The sequence below is a fragment of the Eurytemora carolleeae genome, unplaced genomic scaffold, assembly GCF_000591075.1.
Source record: "Eurytemora carolleeae unplaced genomic scaffold, Eaff_2.0 scaffold92, whole genome shotgun sequence".
Lineage (NCBI taxonomy): Eukaryota > Metazoa > Arthropoda > Copepoda > Calanoida > Temoridae > Eurytemora > Eurytemora carolleeae.
Window position 1 is genome coordinate 350,687 of NW_019396280.1, and position 20,813 is coordinate 371,499.

Consider the following 20,813-nt stretch of genomic DNA (forward strand, 5'->3'; position numbering starts at 1 on the left):
ATACATCAACTACACCAGCCAACTCGATTATCTTTATTATTGCCAGGGGACTTCCTGATTGGCTGTTGAGAGGCACTCCAGAGGCTGCTGAATTCTTTACCGCTCCTCATGCTGTACCAAGTCTAAAAGGAAGAGCCATCACACGTACGGTGTTTGCTCGCATGATGGTTGCTCCCCTTCAAGCAATTCCTTCTGATTTTAAAACTCATAAAACCCAATTTCAAGACATCTTTCTTCAACGTACGGTGGAAAAGCCAGGAGAGCTTTGCCCATTGGACCTTACTACTGAAGATCTTGCTAAAGACAATAATCAATGCGGTGATGATCCTGAGCTTGCTCTCTGCTGGATGTCCTGCCTAGTTCTACCAGACTGCAATGGAGATGAGAAGGTAGTATGCACAAACCTTGTTGGTGAAGCTTGTTGCTCCGAGTATGATAGCCCTGATGGATGCTTGGATATGGACACAACTTGTGAATGGAAATGCGAAGCTAACATCCTGCCATTTTAAAGGAAAAATAAGCATTTTAAACCCTAAATGATAAATTCAAAATTTTCGTTTAATAAACAGATTTGATTTTTTGAGGTTATAGATTTTAAAAATAAAAAATACTGAAAAGTAAACGCGAATGTAACATTCATGTATCACCTGAGCCTAAGAAACTCCGAATTGACTACGGGACAAAGGGACCCCTATTGTTTCCTAATCATTATATGGTTTAATGTGAGAGGGATCTAACTATCATATATCGATTCTGAGCGGGAAACTTTTGTCACAATCGTTTGATATCGATATCCTCAGTGGGTACTTGATCTTTTGATTTTGAATATCCCTAGTTTCGCTGTTCTCTCCTTGATTGGCTTCCAATTAACTGTTCATTTCTTTACTTCAGGGGATATCTAATAAAGATTAAATAAATCTCTAGATTGAGATCATCAAACCTTGATATCCGCAGCAGAAGAGTTACTCCCTTTTTATACATGATTTTAAAACTATTATAGGGGGTTCTTCATATATGATTTAATGAAAGACAGATTTTTTGTTTTTATCAAGAATTTTCATAATCAAAACTAACTTAATAATCATGCATTCCCAATATTTATAATATGTTTTTTTTTTCTTTGTCTCTTGTAAAGAATCGTTTGCTATAAATATATAACATTAAGAAGAGACAAAGTTTTGGATTGGTTTTCCAGTTTTTGAGACGTCTTTTTTAAGACGTTGCCGGACATATTTTTTTTACCAAATTCAATTTACATAATCCAATTGGGCTGCAGTCCGGAGTTATGGATTTAATGCCTCCCAACCCAATGTTGCAGTAAACATTTTGCGTAAAACAGGTTTACGCAAAACAGGTTTACGTAAAACAGGTTTACGCAAAACAGGTTTGCGTAAAACAGGTTTACGAGTACCAGTTCTAAAATATGTCCTGCAGAAATCAATCAAGGCAAAATCCAAGAAACGCTTTATTTTCCCAACTCAAATACAAACTTTCAATCAATCCAAAATTCCATGATAATTTAATTGAACAAATGAACTTAATTAGTCCCCAATCTGCAAAGTCACTTACTCAAGCTTATAAACGAGGTCCTTTTAATATGTTTTACTTAAATTTTTTAAAAGTATCTGCTCTTTAATTTTTAAGTTCAATATATTCAAACCAGATGCTTTCTCTGAACGGGCTATTTTCAACAGAACTTTGAGCACAAATAACACCACAAAGACCCCACAAATAGTCGACAAAATTAAAAATTTCTCATACCAACTTCTCAAGGCTTCTTAGTTAATAATTGTCGATGAGTTCGACATCTGCTATGGGGGTGCATGAGAAGTTGTTAAGCAGGATTTTAATATTAAATATAATAATGATTTACCCTCTTTGACATTTATATGTTAAAAAATCTCTAGTACACGCTTTAATGGATAATAACTCACACATGATGAAATATTTAGGCTGTGACCTCGAATCTTTCAATCCAAGCCGAGTAGAATAAAACTACTACACATATTTATTTCAAATGGGCAAAACTTAAATATTGAAACAAGAAATTTTAAACAAATGATAAGGCATGAGAACAAGTTTTCGACGATTCTTTAATTCATTTCCGAAAATATCCTTATTTTGAAACATTACTGCATTTCGGCTCATGTTTTTTTGTGAAACACATCCTGCATTCGAGACACTTACACAAAATCGTATGAAAGTAAATTTTCATACCATGTTTTTACGTACTTTTGCAAGCGAGCCACCATTCTGAAAAGGTTAAAATTACAAATAAAAACAAACCGAGCTGGTTAAGAAAAGTCAAAATCCCGATCGCTTGAACTCGATATCCACTGTGGGCATTTTTAATTTGAGGATCATTGCTTAATCTCTTCATTTCAATTATCCTTCCAGGGTACAATGGCCATTCTAGATTTAGTATGAAGATTAAATTAATTTGCAGATTAACCAGCATTGATCTCGATATCTATCTGGTTTTTCATAAACATAAATTGAGAAATTAAAATATCAATATTATTGTGTTATTTTAAATAAAGACTCGCTGAATTTTTAACCAGGACCTTAATTTATGGCATACTAGACCAACTTTCATGAATTTGAGCAATGTCACTGAACTGCCTACCGCCGGTTCAAAATGGAACCACTGAATGAAAGTAAAAAATTAAGGAAGGATTTGAATTGGTGATTCAAATTTGAACAGGTGGTGGGCAATTTAAATTAATTTAATTTGGTCTTTGGATTCTTAAATGTCAGAATACCAACTATTTGACAAAGGAGACAAGACAACGAGACAAATTGCGAGTGGAGACATGCTCCTGGTTCAGAAAATGCATGGAGCATATGTATACTCATGATACTCAAGTATATTCTATATGTAGTACCGTAGCCAGAAACTACCTGGGGGTGGGGGTGGTAGTTGTTATTTGCGTTTTGCAATAAGACCCAGGAACACCGAGGGAAACGTTTTGAACGACCCCCCCTCTTTAACAGTCATCCATAGTTTTATACAAAGAGTGTCTTGATTTTCAAAATATGGTTCTATCACGAATTGGATCACAATTTGTGATTGTTTTTTATTTAGAGATCTAAAAAACTTCATTCTAAACTATTTGATTATGAGTTCAGAGTCCAAATTTAATGAATTTGAGTCGCGTCTCAAATCCCCTAAAAAACGGGTTCAATTGAGCTTAAATCTTGAAACATTGAATACAATTTTAAGCGGAACCAACAATATTTGAGCAGAGGCTGAAAGTAACAATTATGATTCTTAGAAAAATGTTTAAAAACTGATATTTTTCCTAAAACTTATTCCACTTAAGATCATCAAGATAGAGCCAATCAAAATTGAAACGCTAAGACATCTCTATTTGTGCAAATGCATATTCATATAAATGAGACATTTTGACATTGAGACACACTGAGAAACCTCTTTTCGAACATAAGGGTGATTCGGCGCTTGCTTAGATAGTACGAGGTGTGATCAAGTTCATAGGGGTATACTTCTAAGCTTTAATTTTTTTTTAATAGTTCACTATAGTTCATACTGGATACATTTTTGGCCAGGTTGGCGTCAATTATTTTGTTGTTGTGATGTAAGACGTATTCTCCTGAAGGTGGATTTGCAGCTTTGTTGTCACAGCACAGGAATATCTGGAATATATTGAAAGTAAAGATGACACTTTGGAGATTCGGTTACCCAAAAATGTTTTTATCATGCAGTTGATGCGAAAACCAACCAGAACCCTTAAACATGATCCAGAACGCATTTTAAACGATTTTATGAACTTTAATGGTAGTTTAATGGGGTGAAGAAGGAAGAAATGAATATTTGATTATGACATGTCCGGACCGGAAAAGACCATCAAGGCCCCAAAAATGTTGAAAATTGTTCAAACCTTTTTAGCAAGGAGTTCAAGAAGTATGTTTGCCAGACAGCCTGATATTTGCTTTTACATTGTAGACAATGTTGTAAAGAAAAATTTAAAGATGACAAAGGTCTGGGTTAAAGGAGTTGAGTTTTTGCCACAAACTCCAATTTTCTAATCAATTTATCTTTGCAACCGGCTGCTGTAAACCTTTTACATTTCAAATTTATATTTGATTTGTCAGAATTCTTAGCTTGAAATGTCAAAGGTCTACAAGAACGGGTTGCAGAGGTACAGGGATGAAAAAATCAGAGTTTGGGGCAAAAACTCAACTCCTTTGTCCCAAAGTCTCTGACATAGGACCAACGATTATGATTATGGATCTTAAATGTAAATCAAAGCCAGAGAAAAATACTTAAAAGTCCTTTTTACATCAAATTCTCAATCTTTCCTTTCTTTTGATCGCTCTTAAAGAGTCTAAAATAGACTCTGATGGGTCAAGTTTGAGACCATTCTGAAAATTTTCTTGCTGTGATGAACGAAGCTGATACACTTTCGGGAGAACTTACAAACATTACAACAAAGATTTGATTGACATCAACTGATCTGAAAAATAATCTGGCATAGATAAATTGAACTTTCAAAAAAATTCCGAAACTTATTGATCACACCTCATATTCATGAATGAATGAGACACAAGACACCATTTATTGTCTTGTCAAGTGTACAAAAGCCTTAGCGGTCCAGAATATCTCAGTATGAGTTAAAGGAATTGCGTGAAGAATTATTTTAGATTTATATACATTTTTTATTAAAACTTCCTCTTTAACAATTTTAATCATGCAACTTTTTAAATTACATGAATAGAATTGGCCATAGGGTGTCTAAAAAACGTTCTTCTAGATTCTAAATCTCCATGGAAAATGTTTTGATTTTTTATATTCGAAGCAATTTTGAAAATCTACGTAAAATTTTCAATCGTTTGATTTTCCGATAAGAGGAACAGGTCTTCCTGTTCAGCCCAAAAATTAAGAAAATTTTGAATGTTTTAAGTTTGCCATTTTGACAGGGTTGGAAATTAATATTGTTTGAAGCATGGTTACCTTTATGTTTGTGTTTTTTTGGGACACCTTGTAAGTTTTTAGTATTATTAACAGAGACTGAAAATCTGCTTTAAATGATCCAATTCACTGAAGAGAACTTTAATAGTAGCAAAAGGTTAGAACATACAGTAACATAACACTTTTAAGTGATATTCTTAATTCTGTGAGAGAAAAAAATAAGTGAAAAGATTTTTAACCGGTTTTACCAAGGAGAATTGAATACAAGGAGTGGGCCATAGGGTTTCCGTACACTTTGCTGTGACGTTTTTGGACTGCTGGAGAACTAGTTTTTGCGTAACAACAATAATAAAGATTATAAATAATAACACAAATGATAAATAGACATCTGGCGCATCTCTGGCGGTAAATGAAGATTCACCGTATACTAACTCATGTTTGTTTACATTAGATCGGCTGCCTTTGTTATTGTTGTTACCCAGAAACTAGTTCTCCAGCAGTCCAAAAACGTCACAGCAAAGTGTACGGAAACCTTATTGCCCCCTCCTTGTATTCAATTCTCCTTGGGTTTTACAATTGGTAAGCAAAAAATTTTTTTAACATAGATAACATTCAAATGTCTTAGCAAAGTTAATTTTTATAAAGCTTTTGTGGGTTTTTGTCAAAACCCGCAGAGTCAACAGAGTAAAAAAAAACTTTACAAAAACTTGTTTAAGCTGCAGGGGTGAAACTAGGACCTTTTTCAAGGAAGAGCGAATTTAATTTTTATGGTTACAGAGGTAACCTGTGTAGAAAAATGTTTTTGAAAAAATTGGTTTTAAGAATTTGAAATAAAAAACTGAATTTTTAGGCTGCTGCATGCAGATTTAGTTCAGTGCAAAAAGATTTTTTAATATCCTTTGGCTTGTTCTTGTGTCTTAAAAAAATGTACACTTCCCACAGCTGTAAAATGAACGATATGAGCCAATTCGTTAAATGTATGCACGAAGCGCAAAATAAAAATTCTGTTCTACGGAGTGACTTTTCTCCCCATTTTAATGGTATATCTTTTCTTAGCGTCAGTTAGACCCTGACTTAATCATTATAGTCCTATTATAGTCGTTATAGTTTATATACTAGTCCCTTTATTAGTCTGCAGTAAGTAGTTCCTACAAGTCCTGTGAGACTATACCTTTGTCTGTCTATCTATCTATATATAAAAATTTATACAGTGAAACCCTTAATAACGAATACATCGAAAGAATTTATCAAATGTCGTCTTGACAATTTTTCAATGAGTTTTATACTATATTACGTAAATTTCAGTATTTGCGAAAATAAATAAATAGCCATGAATATGTGGGAACAGTTTATAAAGAGTTCCATATAATCATTTAATTAAAAAACTAAATATCTGCAACATTCCATTATCAGAAAGTGAAGAATACGACATTTGATGAATTCTTTCGATGTATTCGTTATTAAGGGTTTCACTGAATATAATATATGTATAGTCTTTCTGTGATCCCTCTACCCTCGTTTTCCATAAGGGGCTAATACTCATTTTCTTCGCTTATAGCTTACAAAAGTCCTGGTAGGCTGATAAAATCCTAATTTTTTCTAGATATTCCCCTGTCACAATATTACATTTCTTGGTCGTCAGTTTTCGTATCCTTAAATGTCATGTTTTGTAATAAGAAGTGAGAAATTAAGAATTAACATGTGTATAATGTATATATATAGTTTTTTTGAGAGAGAGAGAGTGGATAAATTAAGTTTAAAATTTCTTTAAATTTAAGACTTTCTTTAAACTAAAAGAAATCCTATAAGAAATTTAGGTATTTTTTTCTTAATTTGCAAGATTTAATAAAAAGTGTCCACAATCATGATCATGATCGGGGGTTAGGCCGAAATACAGGGTGTCCCACGAAACATGACAATAGCAAGACGACTTGAAATTCGTCTTTAATATTTGAATTTATATGTGACATTTATGAATGTTGTCTTGAATGTTTTATGTTAAATGTTTTTAAAAAAAACTAAAAAACGGCCGTTTTTCGTTTTTCTAAAATAGATCATTTCGTTTTTTAAAAAATCCCAAACTTTTTGAAAACGAACAACTTGTATTGCAAGTTTTAAAATGGTCTGGTCTTTTTTACAATAGAGGTTTTTAAAATAGAGTTTTTTGATACAATGTGAGTATAAAAATGAGATTCTCAAATTAATTCTTTAAATGGTATAAAAAATGAATCATTTAAAAATAATCTTGACACATAAAAGCATGGGAGGGTAGAGATGGGCACTGGGTAATGATCTTAAAATGGTTTGGAAAGAAGGTATGGGGGACATTTTATTTTTTCCACAGGCCCTACCCTAGGGCAGCCCTGCCCTAGGGTGACCCTGAAAAAAATCACAGATGTGCGACACATTTTTTAGGAATCATAAAACTAGCTTAAATAAGAAATTTTTGCATTTTAAAATAATTTTCCCATTTTTGGCCTTTTTGCCTATTCACGGCTAAATAGGTTTAACTCAGTCAACTTTTAAGAGATTTTGATGAGTGATACCATTATGAAAATCCTGCAATTGCACTGGAAACATGTTTTTAGTGGTTTTTTTTGGGCAATACCTTACATATATTCTTCTAAACTTGTAAATAAAACATTTTTTAGGCTATTTCTGAACTGTAAAAATATTTTCAAAATCCATGTTTAGTTTGAAACAAAAAAAAATACTTTTACTATTCCCAGATGGTTAGAGTTGACAAAATTAAATTGATTCACAGCCAAAATTCTTGAAATAGATTATAAAAAGATTAGAATGCTAAACAGTTTAAAAATGGTTAAAATTTGATGAGCTCTTCAAGTGTGCAACTTGAGCAAGTACATTTAGCTTTGAGCTTTACTTTATTTTGACACCAAATACAACAAATAATACTACCGCAAAGTACAACAATTCTGTTAAAAGCTATGTTCCATCTTCAAACTTACTTGCTCAAGTTAGAACATTCCTGTTCGGACACCATCTCATTAAATGAAAAATAGAAAATTTTATTGTTCTCAATTTTAAAGCTTAAACGAGCACTTTGACTCAAAATCCCTTTTTCGGGACATTCTGTATTATTTGGTAAAAAGTGTTAATTACAAATATTAAACAAGGAAATTGAGACTTCTTGAATTCATAGCACGTATTTTTGGACAGAAAGGGCAAACAAAATTATGTAATATTTTTAGAGAATCTCATCTAAACTGATAATGAAAATTGTCGTCTTCATCATTTTTGAAGATATCACCCTCACCATTCCCATCATTGTTTTCCTGGCTCTACACGACGATGTATTTTAAAATTTATAAAATTAAAACGATAAATGAAAAACTTTCTTACATAAATACGAAACAAATGGCGAGGTTTTTTATTACCAATTTTATTTTTAATTTGATTAAAAGTAATTGTACACGTAATTTCAAGTAACCCTTTATGCTAAGATAACAATTTTTTATTCACAATGGTATCCTTCAAGCTTTCATGTAAAAATGGGCCTTGATCAAGCTCTGTTATTTAAAATCGTGGTTTCTCTACTTGCATATTTCTACAACGGTAAAATATATGGGAATTATCAGAATTTAAATGTTGAAAACAACATTATCTCCAACATTATTAATAAATGTTTCAAGGGTACTGTTGTGAATCACATATTGCCAGCTTTACATGTTTTGTGTATCGTGTGCTCAGTGTGCGTGTGTGTGTCGTAAGTTTGTGTAGGTGTGTGTATGTGCAAGTATTCATGTGCTATGTGAAGAATGTGAACTGTGCAGTTACCTGAGGTTGAAAATCCAAGAAAAATGTTTCTACTTCAGAGCCAAATGTCTTGAAGAAACAATTCACTCAATAGATCCAACCTAAATCAAAATATTTTGTGTACATTTATAAGTTAGAAAACCGACGTTGACCAGGTTTATATCAATATTCAGTCATAGCTACTTCCACCCAAGGATGTAAGGCAAGGAAAGTCATTTCAGAAGTGTACACATCTTTAGTACTGCAGTGTACTGTCTCTGGGCGCTAATGTAAACACACGACGGATGTCGAAGCCTGACATACGTCTNAATTTAATGCTTTTAACCTCCTCGGATACTTAACAAACACTGATGCATCTATTATTGTTTACAAATTCCCCCCAAAGAGAACTGGTTTCAATATGTACACAGAGTATACACAACCGCAATTGACTTTCCTTGCCTTACATTCTTGCTTCCACCATTCCCCTAAGCTTGGTATTTATTTTATTTTAGTGGAAATGTCAGCCAATTTAGTCAGCTTTAAAACAAGATCAATAAATAACCAATTCGTTTTAAGACTATCAGGTCTAAAACAACCCCCCCCCCTCTCCCCAATAATTCTGGTGGTTAATTTAGATCAAAATCAACACAAAATTAAAATTGTAAAAACTACACACAGAGATTCAAAACTCAGGAAACACAAGCTATAAAGCTTGCATGATCAGAATGTTTATAGTTTAAGACCAGTAAGAGACCAGTTAGGTAACTTGACCTAACCCAACCAATCGCGACCTAATCTGGAGAATTATTCTAGAGAAATATTCAGGAATTTTGGGGGAAAATTACAAAGAAATTCCCAGGAATTTCTCAAAACTAATTCTCTTATTTAGTTCCCCTAAAAATCTGTTAACTTGGTGACCAAGTCCTAAGAATTTCTCAAGAATTTCCGGAGAAGTATTTCAGAAAAATATTCAGGAATTTCTTGGGGTGAAATTCCGGAGGAATTGTGAAATTCCGGAGGAATTCCCAGGAATTTCTCGAAACTAATTCGCTTATGAAATTCCCCTAAAAATCCGTAAATATGGTGACCTAGTCCCAAGAATTTCCGGAGAAATTCTCAGGAATTTCTTGGGGTAAAAATCCGGAGAAATTCCCAGGAATTTCTCGAAACTAAATCCCTTATTATATTCCCCTAAAAATTCGTAAACTTAGTGACCAAGTCATAAGAATTTCTCAAGAATATCCGGAGAAGTAATCTGGAGAAAATCTCAGAAACTTCTGGGGTTGAAATTCCGGAGAAATTCTCAGGAATTTCTCGCAATTAATCTCTAATTTAATTCCCCTAAATATCAGAGAAAATTGGTGACCAATCCGCAAACATGGTGACCAAGATCTAAGAATTTCTCGGGAATTTCCGGAGCAGAATCCAGAGAAATTCTTAGAAATTTTTTGGGGGAAATTGCGGAGAAATTCCCAGATTTTTTTAAAACTAATTCCCTTATTTAGTTTCCCTAAACATCCGCAAACATGTTGACCAAGTCCTAAGAATTCCGAAGAAATTCTCAGGAATTTTTTGGGGTGAAATTCCGGAGAAATTCCAAGGAATTTCTCGAAACCAATTCTCTTATTAAATTCGCCTAAAAATCCACAAACATGGTGACCAAGACCTAAGAATTTCTCTAAACTAATTCCCTTATTATATTCTCCTAAAAATCCGTAAACTTAGTGACCAAGTCATAAGAATTTTTCAAGAATATCCGGAGATGTATTCTGGAGAAATTCTCAGAAATTTCTTGGGTTCAAATTCCGGAGACATTCTCTGAAATTTTTTTAAACTAATTAATCTCTAATTTAATTCCCCTAAATATCAGTGAAATTGGTGACCAAGTTCTAAGAATTTCTCAGGAATTTCCGGAGAAGTATTCCGAAGAAATTCTTAGAAATTTTTTGGGGAAATTCTGGAGAAATTCGCAGGAATTTCTTGAAACTAATTCACTCCAATCTATAAACGTATTTATGATTGTTTTTTAATCTAAATGAACTAAAGGGCCCAAATCAGGAAATAAAGGTATGGTCGAGGATAAAATTATACAAATAATTTTTAAAGACTTTGACCAAGCGCTTGGACTAACCTCTTCACTAGAACATTTTTAACTTCTTCAGTTGTTGGTCTCCTTTGCTAACTTCATCATTCATTTTTTGTTTACAGATTACACAACTTCTATATCTTTATTGTATTAGATAATAATTTTATAACAATAAGTTGTCCCTGTATAATTGTGCCCTAGGGTGACCCTGAAAAAAATCACAGATGATGCAGTTGAGGGATTGAGTAATATGAAACGGGGAGGGGGGGGGGGGGAATGTTTTATACTATTCTTATAAAGATTAACATACAAAGATAGAGACAAATATATTATTAGTTTAAATTTGTTTAGAAATTTCAAGTAAACATAGGTTTACAAAAACTTTTTGCAATATTATGCAAACAATAGGCGACAAAGATCATTACATAACGTATTTCTCATTTCAGTTATTACGTTATATCGATCCTTCAACATATAAATCATTTATTCTTGTATATAATACACAGTGATGAAAATACTGCTAAGCTCTCGTGGTAATATCGATGAGAATTTTTCCAATTAGTTCTTGATACAGGGTGTCCCACGAAACATGACAGTTTGTGAATAGTTTTGAATGTCTTTTTCCATATACTATATTAGATATTATAGAATTTCTGCAGTTTATTTAGTTTAAAAAATCTTTTACTCAAATATATTTTACTTTGAAATCAATTTGACTTTAATATGGCTGGCATGAAAATTTTTATATTATTCACTTAGGGTTCAAACAACTCATCAAACTATGGAAAAAGACACATTAAGCTTTTACCAACTGTCATGTTTCGTGGGACACCCTGTACCTAAAGTTAAAAACTAATGCTTGGTTAAGTTCTAAAGTTTACATGTCTAGGGCTACAAAAAGTATAATTAAGTTAGTTAGATAAAATCGAAAATCAAGACATTGGGACACTTTAAGGTCTGCTCAGTCTTGAAAATTATACAAATTTTCATAGCTTTCTGTATCGATAGTTTTCATAGCTTTCTGTATCGATAGTTTCATAGCTTTCTGTATCGATAGTTTCAAAGCTTTCTGTATCGATAGTTTTCGTAAAATCTGAACTTTCCATGCATGCTCGATCCAACGGGACATCAAAATGTTTTTTAATTTACATTTCACTAAGATCAGATAGATTTACAAAAAAAAAATTTCAACGGAAAATAAATTTTTGCCGAGAACTGTGTTAGAACAGTTGCATCAAAAGTCTCATTAAATAAATACATTGAAACATTGTAAAAGTATTTCATTAAAGTACTTTAAGTACTTTACGTTTAAAGTACTTACACATTAAGTACTATACGTAAGGAATTCTAATAGTAGTATTCCGTAATTCATGCTGTAGATAAATTTGAAAAACATTAGAAACTCAAGTCCCAAATACTAAATCCATCAAAACTGCAGCGATAATTATTGTTCAGTTTCAAAATAACATCTGCATTGTTAAAATAAAATTCTTGGTTAAGAGAATGAATCTTCGAAATAAAGATCGCTCCTTTATATTGCCATCTGTGGTCATTAAATTATCACTTTGCAGAATATTTCCTAAATGTTTCAAGTAGTTAACAAACGGTAAAATGTAACTTATTCAATAAAAGTGGGGTTATTTTATTGTAAATAAGTAACCCTTTCCCTAGAAAAAATAAGGCCTTTTATTTGACATTTTTCTATTCGAATATTTGTACTTATCAGCTAAGTAACTTAAAAAAAATTTCACAATTTTCCCGCATTTTCCTGAAGACCTGCTGTTCTGCTGCTAGCAGAATTATATCATATGTATATACTTAGATTCCCATATAGACACCACGCATTTCGCATCCAATCGTTGAGTATCGTAATAATTTAATAAATTTGTCAATGTATGTATATGAAGAATAGCACAGGTGTAGAAACTGCTCCCGGTCTAACTCTTTTTTGTACATTAAAGGTATTTAAGAGAGCATTACCCCACCTAAAATTACATTTTTGATTTGACTAAATAAACATTAAACTAAATTCTAGAGGTGAAACAACCCTCTTTAATAACTCTAGTTATTACAAATCAAAGCCCTTACTTAGAGCCTGTGGCACAAGCATAAACTGCTCTACCAGTTCTGTTGTAATAATCCACAACAGAGTGGACCCCCTGCAGCTGCACATTGTTTTATAGCTTCTGAAAGCCAAACTGAAGCTTATCTGTGGTCAGTTCAGAATTGATATTAACCAGTCAAACATTTTAGAATTTCAATAGCATGTCATTAACAAACAATGTGATAAACCGTAATTGAATTATGAATCAATCAGCACTACTTTTATTTCTATCCGTAGTTTCTGTAAAGATCTAAAATCGTCCTCTCCACTTTTGCGTTTTTTTGAACATTTTTGGAGTCCATTATAAATTCTTTATCTCAGTCCGTTAGAAACTTAGAAATGAAAAGTATTGATTGATTAAAAATTACTGTATTGTTCATCATCTTTTATTCATCGAGATTCGAGACTTCTTGCTATTTATTCTTATCTATCTATATAAATATACAGCAAATAACTTGATCTCTAATTGTGTTATTAGTGCAGTTGCATTTTTGACAAGATAACATGTGAATCTGTTTAGTATTTGTAACGGAGGTATAAGTATAACCGTAAGGTTGGTGTTATAACTTTTTAAACAATTTGCCCGTTTTTGGATTTATAAACCAATCTAGACGTATATGATTAAAGTCGTTTAACTTATATTCAATGTTTGTGAATACATTGAACATATTTTATAGAAACTTCTTTGGAACTCAATGACGTCCCCCAACCGATCTCTAAGATTGCCACACATAATACACATTACACAACCAGTCTTTAATCAAACCGTCCCTGGGGGCAGTAAAAGTGACCATCACCTAAATGAGCATGCTGTAGGCCTTCATATTGACGCTAACACTTTTTAATACTTTATATATATGACAGGGGTCCCATGTATTATGACAAAATCACATAGCAGTCTAGCGCTAAAAAAAATCCCTATACCAACCTATGCAAAGTATGTAAATTGTTCCATACCACTTTAAGTGCTTAAAAAAAACTATTTTTTTTTATGAAAAATGTGTCTCTAAGTCTTCAGATTTAATTGATTTGTTTAACCTTTCCTCTTCCCTTGATGCCAGAACTTTATTTTGATTTGTATCTCCATTTTTAGAAATCCTCATGAATTGAATCAAGTATTTTTTTGTTGACTGTCACATGTTAAATGGTTGTTATTTATGTTGCACTGACCAACGAACCAAAATTTCGAACTCTAATGAAAGTACGTTTCTTGGCACTCAAAAAAATACAGGAACAAATCATACTTTATTAAAGAAATCAGGTTACCAATCTACTTCCAAATTTTATCGTCCCTTCTACCCCCCCCCTTCCCTCTTGCATCAGACTCCTACCTTAATACCCCCTTTCGATACATCCCTCCTCCCCCTTTTCATCAATTAATTTTCCGCTTAGAAACTTTCGTTCACAAAAAAATAATTCTAAATGTCAATCACTGTCAAATGAATAAATAATATTCCTATTACAAAACCATATCTAGTAAAAATAACCTTTAGTCCTTCAAGCAAGTCTCGCCGAGACAGTCAGATATAATTTTTCTCTTGCTTCTTCTCTCCTACAAATCATGAGTTATCCCCAGAACGCATTTTTCTCATTCCAATCTTTCTTCTTTAAATTCTTTACATCCCAATTCTTAGTTCTTTGCTAACTCCTTTCATTCCTCCTTTCACGTCGTAACTTCTCCTTCCCCTCTCTTTTTTTCCCGGATCCTTCTCTAATATAAATTTATATGCATTCTCCATTCCCATTCCTTAGTACTGTTTATATGTTAATGTTCTGGATGGTTATCGGTTTCCTGTGATTTTGCGTAATTAGTGTTCTGGGGGATTTTCAGTATTTTACCAGTTCAGGGGAGTAATTATAGTATTTTGAATCTTGATTGTTTTTAATATATCCTCCTGATGAAAACAAAACATTTTTCCAAAGACCTCTGACCAGGGAATGGAGATACAAATGCTACTATAATCTTCCAGATCTCCATTTAATACTGTTTATTTAGACTTAAATTTATCTATTTTTTGCCTTTCTGGAGGGCTACACAATTTTACCTTTTCAAGAGTGTATCTAATAAGAAAGCAAAATGTAAAAACTTCCATAAAATAAAGTGTTCTGCCGTTTCTGGTACGAATGTAAACATTCACAGTACTGCCCAGGCTTTGTTGACATTCCTAGCGGAAGCAGCATGTACTTTGTACAGATTTCTTCATAAAAAAGTAATATAATAATCCTTGGCGTTTACCATTCTTATTACACTGTTTCATATAGTTTTATATTTCAATATGATTAACGGGTTGAGGATTTTTGCACATTTAATGGATTTAATTGTGCGTCTTTTAAGGTAAAAAAATGTCAATAGAATGTTTTGCAGCGGTAGCTTGGGAGGTAAATTAATTTCAATATAACTATTTTTTTAATTTATTACAATTTTAAGAAGAGAATAAATTATGCATTATAAAACAAAACAAAAATCACATCTCCACTTCATATTTTCTCAAGTCTAATTATTATAATAAAATGATTATCATTATTTATTTAAATATCCTAAAATGGAATGATTCGAGAGCTAAAAGAATAATTTCTTTAACACATAATATTAAACTTTAAGGCAAACGCACCACTAAGTGTTGAGAAGGTTATAGTTGAGCCCCCAGCCATTGGTCAAGTCAAAAAGTATTTTGATTATTTTCAAAGCACTAAAACTACTGGGGAAGGAATAATTTGTTCTCAAAAATGAAATTAAAGTAGTCAAGAGCTATATAAGCTGCCCCCTCTCTCCAGTTGTACCCAAACTTTTACAGGGAGGGTATTACCCCCGCCCCCATTTTCAGGTGCATCCCCCCCTACCAACCCACCCTCCTTAAGCCGCCAATGTTTGAAACTTTTAACGGTAATGGTGTTGGTATTATACAGAGTTTTTATCTCAAATTGGCAACATGATAGCTAGTAAATTTTTGTTTGTCGCTCAGATACTGCACCTCAGATCATTTTCTTTTAAAGGGAGTGACCGGCTATGTAAGGTAGTTGAACTGAGTATGCAGTGTTGTGGAAAACTTCTTTAGGATTCATTTGATACATATTAAACTTTTTAAAGATCTGTAAATCCTGAGTTTGAGTGCAAATTCGACGTTCAAAACTCCTACTTTGGGGTTGGATACGTTTTCAGAATTAGTTTTTTTAATTGTTAAAAACGACAACGAAAAATAAAGTAAAAATTATACAGTAATCTAATTGGATGGCTAGGAACACATTTCTCAAAAGAAATTTGTTATTAAATCAATGCTAAAATCGATTATTTTGTTTTCATTATTACATTGAATTTCTAATTTTCTTTTAATTTATTCGCAGATTTCTTCAAATTCTTCAAATGTCGTCTTTTGAATAACAATTCTAGAAAATCTGCAAAAGCCTTTGTGAATAATAAGAAACCATAATAATGAGATAATAGAAACTAATAATTGAACAAGATTACTTATTTTCGATGATTAGATAAATTTTTATTTTCTCAACATGTTCCTATACATGACGTCTGTAGTTTATTGTAGAACATTTTTACATTTTATGTCGTCGTTATTTAATAATTAAAAAAACTAATTCTGAAAACGTATCCACCCCCCAAAGTAGGAGTTTTGAACATCGAATTTGCGCTCAAACTCAGGATTTACAGACTTTTAAAAGTTTAATATGTCTCAAATGAATCCGAAATAAACTTTCCACAACACTGTATACTCAGAGCTGAAAACTTTAGAATGGTGGATATCGAGGTCAATGCTTTATCTCCTATTTTTCTTAATCTCGAGATCAAATAATGCTTGTTCTCCTCTTGTAATTAATCTCAAGATTAATTAACCGATCGGGATTAAGGATATCCAATTCTAAAGTTTTCAGTTCAGATCAAATACCTTACATAGCCGGTCACTCCCTTTAAGGTTGTGAAAGGGACTGTTAAGGTAAAATGAAAGGGGATATAGGTAAACCTAGACATTTTAGGAGTTGATTGGGACCAATAATAGTTATTCTGATGTCCCTGTCTCAAGAAATTGGTATTAAACTGTGTCCGAATTATACGAAACAATTTTAGGTACTTTCCCAAAGGCCTTTTCCCAAGCGGCAACTTCTCAAGGATATTTTCCCAAGTGGCAACATCCCAAGGATATTTTCCCAAGTGGCAACTTCCCAAATGTGCAATCTCCCAAGCGGCAACTTCCCAAATTTACATTTTCCCAAATGAAAATTTCCCAAGTGGAAACTTCCCAATAAAAGAAAACGACATATTCTCCATGAAGGAAGTATTAAATAAACATTTAAATTTTACATTTTAAAAGAATTTCCTAACTTTTCTGAAGAAAATACGCAACTTTAAAAAAAATTCTTTCAGTTTCTCTCAGTTAGTTAAGGCAAGAACATGTTGGCGGCCTAAACCCTTTCTTCTAAGGGTAAAAATGTATTTAACAATCCTTATTATTATCTAAGGTCTGAGCAGCAACTTCCCAAAAGTACATTTTCCCAAGTAACAATTTCCTTAAATAATTTACTACCTTTCTTAAAAACAAGTACTAGCCGCACCGCTCGGCCCCCTAGCACATCCTAGAAGCAGTGCTTGGCCCTTTGCCCATCCTAGCCGCAGCGCTCGGTCCCCGTTGTAGCCTGCAGCGCCTCAGACGCCTAACCTAACCCTAAATAATGTAATATATTTTCTTTAAAACAAGTAAAGCTGCAGTGTTCGGCCCCCTAGCCCATCCTAGGTTCAGAAAGCTTAACCTAAGTTTAAATAACAATAAGGATTGTTTAATTCATTTTTACCCTTTGAAGAAAGGGTGTAGGCCGCCAACATGTTCTTGACTTAACTGACTGAGAGAAACTAAAAGAATTTTTTTTTTAAGTTGTGTATTTTCTAAAAAAAACGTTGGGAAATTCTTTTAAAAATGTTGAACTTAAATGTTCATTTAATACTTCCTTCATGGGGACAGACGCCTAACCTAACCCTAAATAATGTACTATATTTTCTTTAAAACAAGTAAATCTGCAGTGCTCGGCCCCCTAGCCCATCCTAGCCTCGGAAGGCTTAACCTAAGTTTAAATAACAATAAGGATTGTTTAATACATTTTTCCCTTTGAAGAAAGGGTGTAGGCCGCCAACATGTTCTTGCCTTAACTGACTGAGAGAAACTAAAAGAATTTTTTTTTAAGTTGTGTATTTTCTAAAAAAAACGTTGGGAAATTCTTTTAAAAATGTTGAACTTAAATGTTCATTTAATACTTCCTTCATGGGGAAAATGCCGTTTTTCCTTAATGGGGAAGTTGCCACTTGGAAATTTGTTAATTGGGAAAATGTACATTTGCCGCTTGGGAAATTGCACATTTGGGAAGTTGCCACTTGGTTAAATGACTTTGGGAAAGTACCTTAACACCATAAAAAACTAATACATGACATGGTATTTGAACCAAAGTTTAAACAAACTCGTTGCATATTTGAAATCTGCATAAATGTATTCTTGGGTTGGCACGGTAAAATCAAATTTAAATATGTTTATTTTAAAATGAAAATCATTTAGAAATATAAGTTAGTCAAGTTATGTCGGACAGAGATTTTCATTAAAAACCCTTTTTAATATTCCAGGCGTATGGGCAGGGGTGTTTCCCTACTTGGCACCTTTTCCAGTTCTATTGGGACATGAAGGGGCTGGTGTGGTAAATATAACAAACAAATTTAAATGTGAAATATTTATGTGCATACTATTGTTTGGAAGTCTTGTAAATTCAATTTTGAAGGGGAATTTATAGATGTTTTTGTACAAAATTCGTGATAATGTAAGATTAAACCATTGTCTGATAACCAGTATATTGTTACCATTTAAAAGTGGTCAGAATTAAGAATATAAAAGCCTTAAACAGATGTGAGTTAATGGTTGATACTAATGAATCCAAGAAAGCTGGAGCTCTCTGGCAGACTCTCCGCCTTTACTCTGCCTCATATGACAAAAAATCCTCTTCCTTTTGATTCTTAGTGAACATTAAACTCCATTTCAGTTTTAGCCCAGGCTAATCCTAACTCTTTCTAGCTAGTGGTTAGGGATTCCAATTGCTTTAGCATTGCGCTCAACAGTTGCTTCCTTTTGCTCATTAGGGTTGTTAGCAATACATTTTTGCACATTGATTTGCAATATCTGTTGTGCCAAAAGTTTACATTGCAAATATAAATTTTGCGCTATAGCGCTATTGTGTTATTTCATTATTGCATTCTTGCATTATTGCGTTATCATGCGTTATTGCGTTATTGCGTTATTGAGTTATTGTGTTATTGGTACTGTTAAATATCCCTTTAAAGAACCAGTGCCTCCCCCCCCCACCCATTCCCGGCTAGGGTTTCCAATTGCAATAGCATTGCTCGCAATGATGTGCAAAGATGCGAAACAGTTGCTTCATTTTGCGCATTAGTGTTTTGTGCAATACAGTCATTTTTGAGCATTGATTCACAATTTCTGTTGCTTGAAAAGTTTACATTGCTAATATTTTTGGGCTATTGCATTATTCCATTATTGCATTATTGCACATGGGTACTGTTAAATATCAGTGAAGATGCATGCATTTTTGATCAACCTTATCTTCACAGAACTCGTCGATAAGATTTTCCTGTACCAGGCAAGGCAACTCCACCAGGATGAGTTTGTCAGCCAGTTGTAGCATTACTTCTATGGGAAGTCTTGGGAGTCTATAAATGGGGTTCACGTCTTTTTTCGTCCATATTTTTACATAAGCTAAGTTTGGATCTATGGGCTACGTACTAGGTGGATTAACATATTCTTCATTCACTCTCAACATCGCTGCATTAACTATCTAAGTGACCTCCACGGAGCCAGACCATTCCAGAGGTAGTTTTCTTGAGTTCCCTATTACAGGGAGCACCGCCGCATAGCAAAGGTCACCCACATTTATATCTTCCCTAGATCTGGATTAGTGTTATGCTAACATGCATGGTGCATTACCGTAAAGTTGAACTGTTGAATGTGATCGAGAAATCTTCTCACTGTGCTTCAGCTATCCTTCTTAGTGCTTCAGTGAAGGACAGTGTTGGATTTCGGGATGACGATGAATTCACCTGATCTTAACAAATTTCAAATTTAGAGAGTCAACATTTCACCCTTACTACTAGGATAGTTACATTCATAAGGTCTGCATTTTCTTCCTTTTACTCCTAAAAAACATTTACTCCCAGAGTAAAATCTGGTGGGGCTTGGTACGGTGCTGCTACAAACATCTGTTTAAGAATATTAAAATTATCAGTCATCTCTGTACTTAGGGCTGGGCGCGTTCCTGGTGGAACAATCATTATTTCCTGAGAACGAACGAACTATCAAGAACGATCCCATCGTTCCGGAAAAAAACTAACGATTAGAACGCGTTCTTAAAAATATTGGAACGATTAGTAAAGAACGGAACGAAACGGGAATTGCTTGAAAAGAATGGTTAAAATCGTTAACGCATTCTTATTATCAATTCTTATTGTTCTAAGTTGGGAACCCATTTTAAATCATGAATGTGTTCTAAATCCTCTAGAAATAGTTAAAGATTTTTTTATTTAATCACCTGACCACCCTCCTCTTAACCCGCCATCCCCTCCACTTCCCCAGCCTCTTCTCACATTATACATTATACACCCTACACGGTACAGGGATATACAGGGATATACAGGGTGTCCCAGGAGAAATGTCTGCTTAAAGACCGTCTTTGATCGTTACAGCATTTTCTTTCAACAACTATGGTTCTTAAAACAATATCTCCAAAATATAAAAACTGCTAAAAAATATAGTTTTTCGACGGGGGGGAGGGGGGGATTTAGGTTGAAAGAAATTGATATCTATAATTTATTTATATATCTTTTTGATATTATTGAAATAAATATTGATTATGAAAATTAAATATTTTTCAAAAATCTACAA

General features: G+C 33.3%; 1 protein-coding gene and 2 long non-coding RNA genes across 4 annotated transcripts in view; 2 read left to right on the forward strand and 1 right to left on the reverse strand.

Moving 5' to 3' along the window:
- Nucleotides 1-818: 818 nt before the first annotated feature.
- LOC111700070 (uncharacterized) lies at nucleotides 819-10,954 on the reverse strand. 2 transcript variants are annotated; one of them, XR_002764909.1, is made up of 3 exons: nucleotides 10,821-10,954; nucleotides 8,729-8,808; nucleotides 819-898 (listed from the first exon to the last, which is right to left on the reverse strand). It is a non-coding gene; the product is annotated as an uncharacterized LOC111700070 (long non-coding RNA). The 2 variants fall into 2 exon arrangements; XR_002764910.1 differs by lacking the exon at nucleotides 819-898 and adding an exon at nucleotides 3,158-3,654.
- Nucleotides 10,955-15,214: 4,260 nt separating this feature from the next.
- Nucleotides 15,215-15,542, forward strand: LOC111700071 (uncharacterized). Its single transcript, XR_002764911.1, has 2 exons — nucleotides 15,215-15,258; nucleotides 15,482-15,542. It is a non-coding gene; the product is annotated as an uncharacterized LOC111700071 (long non-coding RNA).
- A 2,923-nt stretch (nucleotides 15,543-18,465) lies between these two features.
- LOC111700050 (alcohol dehydrogenase class-3) overlaps nucleotides 18,466-20,813 on the forward strand; it is a 14,733-nt gene continuing 12,385 nt past the window's right edge. The window contains exon 1 of the mRNA XM_023470868.1: nucleotides 18,466-18,564. The gene's annotated coding sequence lies outside the window, so the exon portion shown is untranslated. The remainder of the gene's footprint in view (nucleotides 18,565-20,813) is intronic.